Source organism: Carlito syrichta, unplaced genomic scaffold (assembly GCF_000164805.1).
Source record: "Carlito syrichta isolate Samal-C Ts95f unplaced genomic scaffold, Tarsius_syrichta-2.0.1 Scaffold294715, whole genome shotgun sequence".
In the NCBI taxonomy this organism is placed as follows: Eukaryota; Metazoa; Chordata; class Mammalia; order Primates; family Tarsiidae; genus Carlito; species Carlito syrichta.
Window position 1 is genome coordinate 72838 of NW_007238811.1, and position 10921 is coordinate 83758.

General features: G+C 42.1%; 1 pseudogene; it reads left to right on the forward strand.

Moving 5' to 3' along the window:
* The first annotated feature begins 914 nt into the window (after positions 1 to 914).
* Positions 915 to 4844, forward strand: LOC103256717 (annotated as a pseudogene).
* The last annotated feature ends 6077 nt before the right edge of the window (positions 4845 to 10921 follow it).

The following is a 10921-nucleotide window of genomic DNA, read 5'->3' on the forward strand; positions in this document are numbered from 1 at the left end:
GAGAGTCATGACTGCAGAGATGGGAGGAGTGGTAGCTTCTGCATGTGTTTGAACTAGAGCTGTCCACATTTAATCAGTGAGAGAGCTGAGGAGGTGAGATGGAAAGGAGAGTCAGGGATGGCCCCACAGTTTTGGCCTTACTTGAAAAGATAAATGTTCCAACAACTAAGATGTGAGTTCTGTAGTAGGAGCACCATGCTTAGACTGGAGGAATGTCAATGATGTCAATAGAGCATATAAAGAAGCAGGTTTTGGCTAAGTGAACAAAGTTCTAGAGACTCTGAGTGGAGGTGCCAGGCTGGCAGTTGTACATGCAGCAATGGAGTTCATGGAGGTGTTCAGGATGGAGACATCCATTCTGTGACAGCTGGTGTGTTCTCTGTTAATGAAGCTGTGAGACAGGTTTAGGAGGACACATTTTTAGGTTCTGGAAGCAGTGCTGTTAGGAAGGAAGTTAAAGGAGCTGAGCACTGGGTGTCTTTATTGGGCACCTGGATGGTATCACAGAGACATGATGGAGTGGATGGATTGAGGGTGTGTGTGTGTGTGTGTGTGTGTGTGTGTGTGTGTGTGTGTGTGCGCGCGCACGCGTGTGTGCGCATGCGTGCACATACATGGATCTAGGGGCAGTGTGTCAAGGAGTCAGGGCTTTTGAGGGGAGAGTGGACATGAGATGACTGGTGAGGTATCTCCACAAAAGAGGGGAGGTGGTAGTGAGGTCGGGAAGGGACTTATTACCCAAACGGACTCAGTGGGGTTTTGTGGTGACTCTTGGTGGGTCCTGGGTATTTTCATTTGACCTGTTAGACTATTTGGGGTTAAGATGTGATCATCAAGGAGCATTGCTAGGCCTGGGGATAAGGGATAGGAGTGGGGAGGTCAGTGTAGCTGTACCTCGGTTTAGGGTTAGGGAGATGGAGAAGGTTGTGACTGCTTATGGGAAGGCATGTGCAGTGCAGAAGGGGAGGCAGCCAAGATCTGGAGCTCAGAGGAGGAATATGAGAACTGTGAGATTGTTGTGTGGATCTAGGGGGCTGAGGTAAAAGCAGAACTCAAGACTGGGTGGGGGGACTTTCACATCAGGCCTGGGTGCTGCCCAAGGCACTGGGGAATGTTGTATTCTGGGTAGTCCAGGGACAAACAGCATTCTGTTTGCATTTGTCATACATAGCAGGATTCCATATGCAGAGTGACATGAGGGCATGGTTGTTAGTGTTTCCGTAGTGGAGAGGCAGGACACCTGAGGAAAGTGCCATCCAAAGCATGCTGTGAAGGTGAGGAGGAATGTGAACTGATGGTCGCAGCCCTGGCACTAGGCACATGAGAGAGGGCTGAATCCTAGGTTATTTGGGAGGCAGTATGTGGGAAACCCAAGGAAATTGGTAGATAAAAGATAGGTAGGACCCCTTGTGTCAGACTTTGATAGTGTTTTTCTACTTCTGTCTCCACCTATCTTTGTTCTATGCTGAACTTGATTAGTGGCAACACAAGGAGAGCAGACACTGTTGGCACCAGACCCTGTTGGTATCTCTTCCTTTTTGGGTAGTGGGTGGAGGCCGAGCAAGGAATGGATAAGTTGATGGGGAGGGAAGCACTGAAGATTCTGGAAAGGAAATGTACCAATGATTGTACCCACAGAATTTTAATCTATGGACACAAGTAGCACTGGAGAGGTCAACAACTATGAAATATGTTTTTATTATTTACATTTCCTGGGTGGAGGGGACATGGCATGCTGCACAAGGCTACAGAGGAAGTAGCAGATTTAGTCAGAGGGAGATGCACGAGATTTTATTGGTGTTTGACAGGAAAGGCAATGTCAGGGTGAAGAGTTTAAGACGAGGTAGGTTGAATAAATATGGCAGTCTTGGGGCATAGGTACTATCCCTTCTGGTCTTGTAGCAGGCCTTTGTTGGTTTAGGGCAAGAGAATAGTCATGTGTGAGCGTTTTGTAGGAGGCATTTTAGAGGATGGGATTTGGTATGCAAGAGGAAAGGAAAAACATTTGGCTGTTTGTTTCCCCTGGAATTAGTAGATGTGAAATAGATAAATATAAATCCAAGGAAACAGAATAAGGAAGCTGCTTGTAGACTAAACTGTAATAATTTTGGCAGGGTCATATTGTCTTTGAGGATGTGGCCATATATTTCTCCCAGGAGGAATGGGGACTCCTTGATAAAGCTCAGAGATGCCTGTACAGTCATGTAATGCTGGAGAAATTTGCACTTTTGTCATTAGTAGGTAAGGTCCTCACACTTACCCCAGTGTCCTGTGCTGGAGGCTTTCTTTTCACTCTTTTCCATGGCAACTCTTTCTCATACCTGATCTTGGGTGCTACGTCTTTTCCTGGTTTCCTGGCATACGTGTTTGCATTGTATCACCTCTTTTCCAGAGGTCCAGCTCTTATCACTCTGAAGCCTTGCAAGGTAAGGCTTAGAAAAAGTCAGAAATCTTGAGATTTCTCTAAGATATCACAAAGACTTTGCCTGTCCTTATTCTGTACAAGTACATGAAACCTCTGAACCTAAGCCTTTTCCCCTTTCTCTTGTTAACATTCCTGGAGACTGCCTGTGCCAGGAATTTGAGGCATCTACCTGGTCACTACTTGTGAGGACCATGGGGTTATTTCTGCAGAATTCTCCACTAGAAGTTCTGGTAATTTTAGAATGCAGGTTACCCTGGGATTGTTGCTCTGGGCATGTGCTGACCACTCCCTTTTCCTGTCTTTCCCCTATATTGATGTGTGCTAGACCTAGATAGTTGCTTACCTTGAGCAAGGGAGAGGACTCTGGGTGAGTGAAATAATGAATATTACTACACTGATGACAAGGGATGCCTAAAAGCACATGGCCCTGGTGGGTGGGAGCTGGGAATAAATGTCGAGGCTAGGTTCAGATTGCTTGTCATCACTTCTACACTTGCTACACATCAGAGAACTTGTCTCATCACCACTGTTGTTTAATGCAGGGTCACGGGCCATACCTCACACTTTCTTTCCTTTCCTCTTGTTATTTTTACTTTGACTTTCAACCCTTGACTCCCTGACTAACAGCATTTATGTTCTTACAGGTTGTTGCTAGGGAGCTGAGGATGAAGAGACAACTTCAGGTCAAGGTGTTTCTGTAGGAGTATCACAGGTCACAGCTCCAAAGCCAGGTTTGCCCACCCAGAAGGCCCAGCCCTGTGAGACATGTAGCTCAGTTTTGAGGGCCATTCTGTACCAGGCTCGGCATGTTAGAACCCATCCTGAGCAAGAGCTATATATGTGTGTGACAGAAAAGGAGCAGATTAAAGAAAAACTCTCCATAGTTAATGAGGGGAGACCTTCATTTGTGAATGACAAAGTTCATGTGGCAGAGAGGAGCTTCATATGCACAGAGAGTGGCAAGGATGTAACTGCCAATTCTGACCTTCAGCAGCAGGCCATTGACATCCAGGATGGGGAAGCCTTTCAAAGTAGACAGAATGATTTAAATTGCAACCAATGTGGGAAGACTTTCCCACAATGTGGGCAGCCTTTTGCTGCCAGTATATGCTTTTTGAACACCAAAAAACTCATAACGGAGAAGCGTGTTATGAATGCAGTGAATGTGAGAAATTGTTTAGGTACAATTCTGACTTTTTTAAACATCAGCCAAGTCACACTGGAGAAAGGCCTTTTAAGTGTAGTGAAAAGACTTCAGCCTCAAAAATAATATTGTTCAGTACCAGAAAGTACACACTGGAGAAAGACCTTATGAGTGTACTGAATGTGGGAAAGCCTTCATTAGAAAATCTCACCTGGTTGAGCACCAGAAAATCCACACTGAAGGTTTCTTTTCCAAAAGATCTAACTTGTTGAACACAAGAGGATTGACAGGAGGCCAAGGCCTTATGAGTGCAACCAATGTGGGAAGACTTTCCTTACACAGGCTCACCTTGTTGGTCACCAGAAAATCCATACAAGAGAACAGCCTTATGAATGCAACAAATGTGGGAAATTCTTTTTGTACAGTTCCACACTCAGTAGACATCAGAAATTTCACACTGGAGAAAGGCGTTATGAGTGTAGTGAATGTGGAAAATTCTTTATGGATAGCTTCACACTCAGTAGCCATCAGAGAGTTCATACTGGAGAAAGGCCTTTTAAGTGCAGCATATGTGGAAAATTATTTAGTCACTGTTCTGCACTCGATACACATCAACGAGTTCACACTGGCGAAAGGCCTTATGAGTGTAGTGAATGTGGGAAAACCTTCAACCTCAAACATAATGTTGTTCAGCACCAGAAAATTCACACTGAAGAAAGGCCTTATAAATGCACTGAATGCGGGAAGGCCTTCATTAGAAAGTCCCATCTAGTTCAGCACCAGAAAATCCATGCTGAGGGCTTCCTGTCAAAGTTGGACCACATTGAACGCCAGAGGATTGACACTAGGTCAAGGCCTTATCAGTGCAGCCAGTGTGGGAAGGCTTTCTTTACACAGGCTCACCTTGTTGGTCACCAGAAAATCCATACTGGGGAATGGCCTTATGAATGCAGTGAATGTGGGAAATTTTTTATGGACAGCTACAAACTAATTATTCATCAGAGAAGTCACACTGGAGAAAAGCCTTACAAATGCAGCAAATGTGGGAAATTCTTTAGATATCGTTGCACACTCAGTAGACATCAGAAAGTTCACACGGGAGAAAGACCTTATAAGTGCAGTGAATGCGGGAAATGTTTTAGGGACAGCTACAAACTCCTTATTCATCATAGAATTCACACTGGAGAAAAGCCTTATGAATGCAGTAACTGTGGCAATTTTCTTAGATATCGTTTCACACTAATTAAACATCATAAAGTTTGTCCTGCCTTATGAGTGTAGTGAATGTGGGAAATTGTTTAGGTCCAAATCTAGACTTAGTACACATCAGAAATTTCACACTGGAGAAAGTTTTTATGTTTAGTGAATGAAGAAAAGACCTCAGCAGCAAAAACTATTGGTCAGCACCTGAAAATATATACTGGCAAAATGCCTTATGAGTGCAGCAAATGTGGGAAAGTCTTTGGATACAACTTCAGCCTCATTAAACATCAGATAAATCACTGGAGAAGGCCTTGTGCATGCAGGAAATGTAGGAAAGTCTTTAATCAAAACTGTCATCTCATTCAGCACCAAAAGTTTATGTCAGATAAGGAATTTATATGTAAACCAAATGTGGAAAGAGCTCAGACAGAAATCTGGGAACTATGTGTAAAACATTTTTAGTTGGCAAAATACAGGTAGCAAAATTTATCATCTTAACTGTAAGTGTACAGTTCAATAGTGTTGTCATACACAAACTTAGATTTCTTTTTCTTTTTTCTTTTTTTTGAGTTGGAATCTCACTCCGTTGCCCAGGCTAGAGTACAGCAGCATGCTCACAGCCACCCCAGCGTCGACCTGCTGGGCTCAGGCGATCCTTCCACCTTAGACTTCCAAGTAACCGGAACTATAGGTGTGCACTAACACGCCTGGCTAAATTTTTGATTTATTGCAGAGATGAGGTCTCACCAAGTTGCCCAGGCTGTTTGTTCTCCAACCCGTGGACTCAGACAGTCCCCTCACCTTGACTTCCCAAAGTACTGGGATTACAGGCTTGGGCTACTGCACTCAACTCATTCAGATTTATTTTCCTCTTAGTGAAGCTGAAACTTTATGTCCTTCAAACAACTCTTCATTCCCCACTCCATTCATCTCCTGACAGCACTCTGTATATATTTTACTAGTCCAGGGTACCCCATATAAGAAAACTTATGAGCCGGGCTCGGTGGCTCAGCCTGTAATCCTGCGCCTTTGGGAGGCTGAGGTGAGTGGATTGCCTGAACCCGCGGGTTTGAGACCCACCTGGGCAGGCGAGACCTCATCTCTACAATAAATCAAAAATTAGCCGGACGTGGTAGCGCATGCCTGTAGTTCCAGCTATTTGGAAGGCTGAGGCAGAAGGATCGCCAGAGCCCAGCAGGTCGAGGCTGTGGTGGCCAGGAGCGGCCACTGCACTTAGTCTGGGCGACAGTGAGACTCCAACTCAAAAAAAAAGAAAACTTATGTTTTGTCCTTTTTGTTGCTTATTTCTCTTCAAGTCTTCAATGTTTATCCATGTTGTAGTATAGGTTAGAATTTTTATCTTTTTAAAGGCAGAATAAAATTTCTTTACAGTCATGCATTGCTTAACAATAGGGATATGTTCTGAGATTTGCATTGGTAGGCAATTTTGTTACTGTGCAAACTTCATAGTGTATTACAGGAATCTATATGGTATATAGACTATTATACATCTAGACTGTGTGATACGGCCTATTGCTTCTGAGCAATAATCTAAGAATATTATATTCCTATATTATTAAGCATATTACTGTATTGAATACTATAGGCAGTTGGAACACAATGGTATGTAAATGTATATGTAAACATACCTAAACATGGAAAAGATATAGTAAAAATACAATATAAAAGATAAAAAGTGATACACCTTTATAGGATACTGTCATGAATAAAGCTTGCAGGACTGGAAATTGCTCCTAGTGAGTGAGTTGTGAATGAATGTGAAGGCCTAGGACATCACTGTACACTTAGACTACACTAAATTAAATTTTTTCTTTATTAATAAGCCTTAACTTACTGTAACTTTTTCACTTTATAAACTTTCAAATTTAACTTTTGACTCTTCTGTAACAAAAACTTAAATTTTGTACAGCTGGACCAAAACATTTCTTAAAATCCTTTATAAGCTTAAAAATAATTTTTTTTTTGGTTAAAGACGCAGATACGTTAGCCTACACCACCATTTTGTATGTGATTGAAGACCCAGTAGGTTTGTTTATACCAGCTTTGCCACAAACGTTTGATTGATAAGTTGTAACAGCTGTGATGTCCCTAAGAATAGGAATTTGTCAGCTCCATTAAAATCTTAAGTGTATGTGGCCCATTGTTGACAAACGTGGCTAATGATTATATGTGCCGTTTTTCAGGATTTATTAGGGGATATTTGGGTTGCTTCCATTGTTTTGGTTTTTTTTTGAATTGGGGTTTCACTGTCATCCAGGCTAGAGTGCAGTGACTTGATCACGATGTTACAGCTCACAGCAGCCTCTACCTCCTGGGCTCAGGTGATCCTTCTACCTCAGCATCCTGAGTAACTGGTACTGCAGGCCTGCACAACCATGCCTAATTTTTTGATTTTTTTTTTTAAATAGAGGTGAGGTTTTGCTATTTTGCCCAGGCTGACCTCGAACTCCTGGGGTCAAACAATCCTCCTGCCTTGGCCTCCCAGACTGTTGGGATTTAAGGCATGAACCTCCACACCTGGCCTGTTTTGCTATTGTTAATGTTGCTGTGACTATGAGTATACAACTGTCTCCTGAGGCCTTGCTGTAAGATCTTTTGAGACGTATTATCTAGAAATGGAAATGAACCTTCATAAGTTAATTCTATTTTAAATTTTTTGTGGAACTATTTTCCATAGCAGCTACACCATTTTACATTCCTAACACAGAGCAAGAGTTCCAGTTGTTCACATAATTTCCAATACTTAAAACAGGTTTTTTTTGGCCAGGCGCAATGGCTCACGCCTATAATCCCAGCACTTTGGGAGGCCGAGGTGAGAGGATTACCTGAGCTCATGGGCTAGAGACCAGCCTGGGCAACTTGATGAGACCTCATCTCTTCAATAAATGAAAAAATTAGTGGATTGTGGTGGCGCATGCCTGTAGTTCCAGCTACTTGGAAGGCTAAGGCAGAAGGATCACCTGAACCCAGCAGGTCGAAGCTGTGGTGACTGTGAGCATGCCACTGCTCTCCAGCCTGGGTGACAGAGTGAGACTCCAAAAACAAAACAATTTGTTTATTGTAGCTATACTAATGGATGTAAGATTCTATTTTATTTATTTATTTTTTTAGTTAGACCTGCTGGGCTCTGGGGATTCTTCCACCCCAGCCTTCCAAGTAGCTGGAACTATAGACATGTGCCACCATTCCTGGCTAATTTTTTGATTTATTGTGGAGACAGGTCTCCCCAAGTTGGTCTTGAATCCTTGGGCTCAGGCATTCCTTTCACCTCTGCCTCTAACAGTGCTTAGATTGCAGGCATGAGCCACTGCTCCTGGCTATTACGGTTTTTGGTTTGTATCTTTACTAATGTTGAACATCTTTTCATCTACTTGTCTAGTTATATATGTTCATTAGAGAAGTGTCTTTAGAGTCTTTGCCTGTTAAAACATTTTTTTATGATTCACATAATATGTGCTTTTATTGAATGCAGCATGGTGTTTTAAAGTATACATTATTGAGTGGTTAGGTCTTGCTAATTAAATGAATATTGGATTATGTTTATTGTTAACTAGTATATATATATGTATATATATATATATATATATATGTATGTATTCTGAATATTAACCTCTTTCAGATATGTGGTTTTCTTTTTTTCTTTTTCTTTTTTTTTTTTGAGTCGGGGTCTCACTTTGTTGCCCAGGCTGGATGCAGTGGCTTGATCATGTTTCATTACAGCCTTGACCTTCTGGGCTCAGGTGTTCCTTCTGCCTCAGTCTCCCTAATAGCTGGAAATACAGGCGTACACCACCATGCCCAGCTTATTTTTTGATTTTTTTGTAGAGACAAGGTATTGCTGTGTTGCCCAGGCCGGTCTTAAGCTCCTGAACTCAAGCAGTCCTCCCTCTTCGGCCTCGCAAATGCTGGGATTATATGTATGAGCCACCGTGTCAGTCAGATATGTGGTTTTCAAATACTTTCTCTTTTTCAGTGTTTTCTTTTCCTTTCTTTTTATTATTTCCCTTTTTGGGTTGAAGGAGTTTTAAATTTTAATGGATTTCAATATATATAATGTCTAAGAAATTATTGCTAAATCCAGATGAAGTATTTTTTTTTTTTTTACAAGTTTTATACTTTTTAGTTGTACATTGAAATCTGATTCATTTCAATTCATTATAGTTTATGATGGAAAGTAAGAGTTCAACTTTATTTTTATTTATTTATTTTTGTTATTCTATTTTATGTTATTTTATTTTTTGAGTTGGAGTCTCACTCAGTCACCCAGGCTGGAGTGCAGTGGCACTTTCACAGCAACCGCAGCCTCAACCTATTGGGCTCAAGCGATCTTTCCACTGCAGCCTTCCAAGTAACTGGAACTATGGCATGTGCCACCATGACTGGCTAATTTTTTGATTTATTGTAGAGATGAGGTCTCACCAAGTTGCCTAGGCTGAACTCGAACCCATGGACTCAGGCATTCCTCTCACCTTGGCCTTCCAAAGTGCTGGGATTATAGGTGTGAGCCACCACACCTGGCCCACTTTATTCTTTTTCATGTGGATATCCAGTTTTTGAAAACCATTTGTTCAAAACACTACTTTCCCAATAAATGCTTTTTGCACTTTTGTGAACTTGAGCATAAATATGAGGTCTTATTTCTGGTCTATTTATTCCATTGGTCTATATGTATCCCGTTATGTTAGTGCTGCAGTGTTTTGAAAATAGATTTTTTAAAAAATATGTTTTTCTCCAGGTTGGAGACCCCAGTTAGAGGTTTGTTATTTCCATTTTTTGGAGCAGCTTGTAAAGTCCACCATTCCAACAACTTCCCTTATCAGGCATTCAAACTGGGCCACTATATAGACACCTAGTAGCCCCAGGATCAGGGATCAGACGTCAAGGAACAGCTTCTATGCCATGGAGCTTCTAAATTGCTCAAGTTGGCCAACCCACAGGGAGACCCAATCCTCAGCTTGTTTGCTATGTTCCTTCACAACCCTTGTGCAGCCCTGCCTTGTGTCCTCTGGTTCTGAGCTGCAAGTAACAAAGTGCTCCTACCTTTCATCTATCTGAGTGTCACTGTGTTGTGTTCTGATAGCAAAAGGACCTTCAAATCTTAACGCCCACACACCCAGAAGACTACTATGCTGCAAATTCTGGGACGTCTTCAGCTATTAGCCTAACTTCATTGAGCACCAATAAGGTCATTCTGGAGAAAGACCTCAGTAGTGCAGGCAGTGTGCTTTTTCTTTTCTTTGTCGACAGATCAAATAACAGCAAAGTTCTGGCTGTGAAGATCTCAGCCAAAGATGGACTTTTGCATATTCAAATTTCCACACAAGGGAGAGTTGTAATTGTCAGGTATATGGGAAGCTTTTGTGAATTGTGTTGCACTTTCTGGTCTGCCTGTGGCAGTTGCCTGAAATGTCCCTCGTTAATTAACTGGCATGGTGCCATAATATGTGCCACCATAAAATACTCAGGGCAGATCGCTGTGCCTTCTTCCTTTATTTGGAGTACTCACCAGTCATTTGACCTCTTTGGGAGAGCTTCATTTCCATTCCCCTAACTGATTTGAGTACTGACTTCACCCAGCTTTGGACAGAGAACATGGGTTGGTTTCTGCTGGCCGCTTGTGGAGACTTCCCTTCTTCATGGTTATTCTTGATTACTTAAAATGGTGATATATTTTCTACCTCTCACGATGCCCAACCTAGTCTACTTCCACTTAACCCTTCTGACATTTGAAATGATGACTGCTTTAAGCTACATTTACTCTTGTGGTTTTGTTCACTATATGCTATGAGTTGAGAATAGAACTGGGCTCTGCAAGAATGAAAAAGTATGGTTTCTGTGGGGCTTTCAACTTGTACACCCAAGAGAACAGCAGGAAAAAGAACAGTTCCACGTTAGGCCTAATGTACTTGCTTCAGGAGGTTTCTGGGAAAAAGGACTTCTACCCAAAATCTCTTGCTCTGAATGTTAGGATTAATTGTAGTTCTACAGTCAGCTTGAAGCCGGGGCTGTTGGTTTGACAATGGTCAGGACACGTGATAGCATGTGTTGGGTATTTGTACATATATTCTCTAGTATTGTTTAGGGATAGCTGGCTTGTAACTTGCCTTGAAGCCATGTGTTCTGAAGTA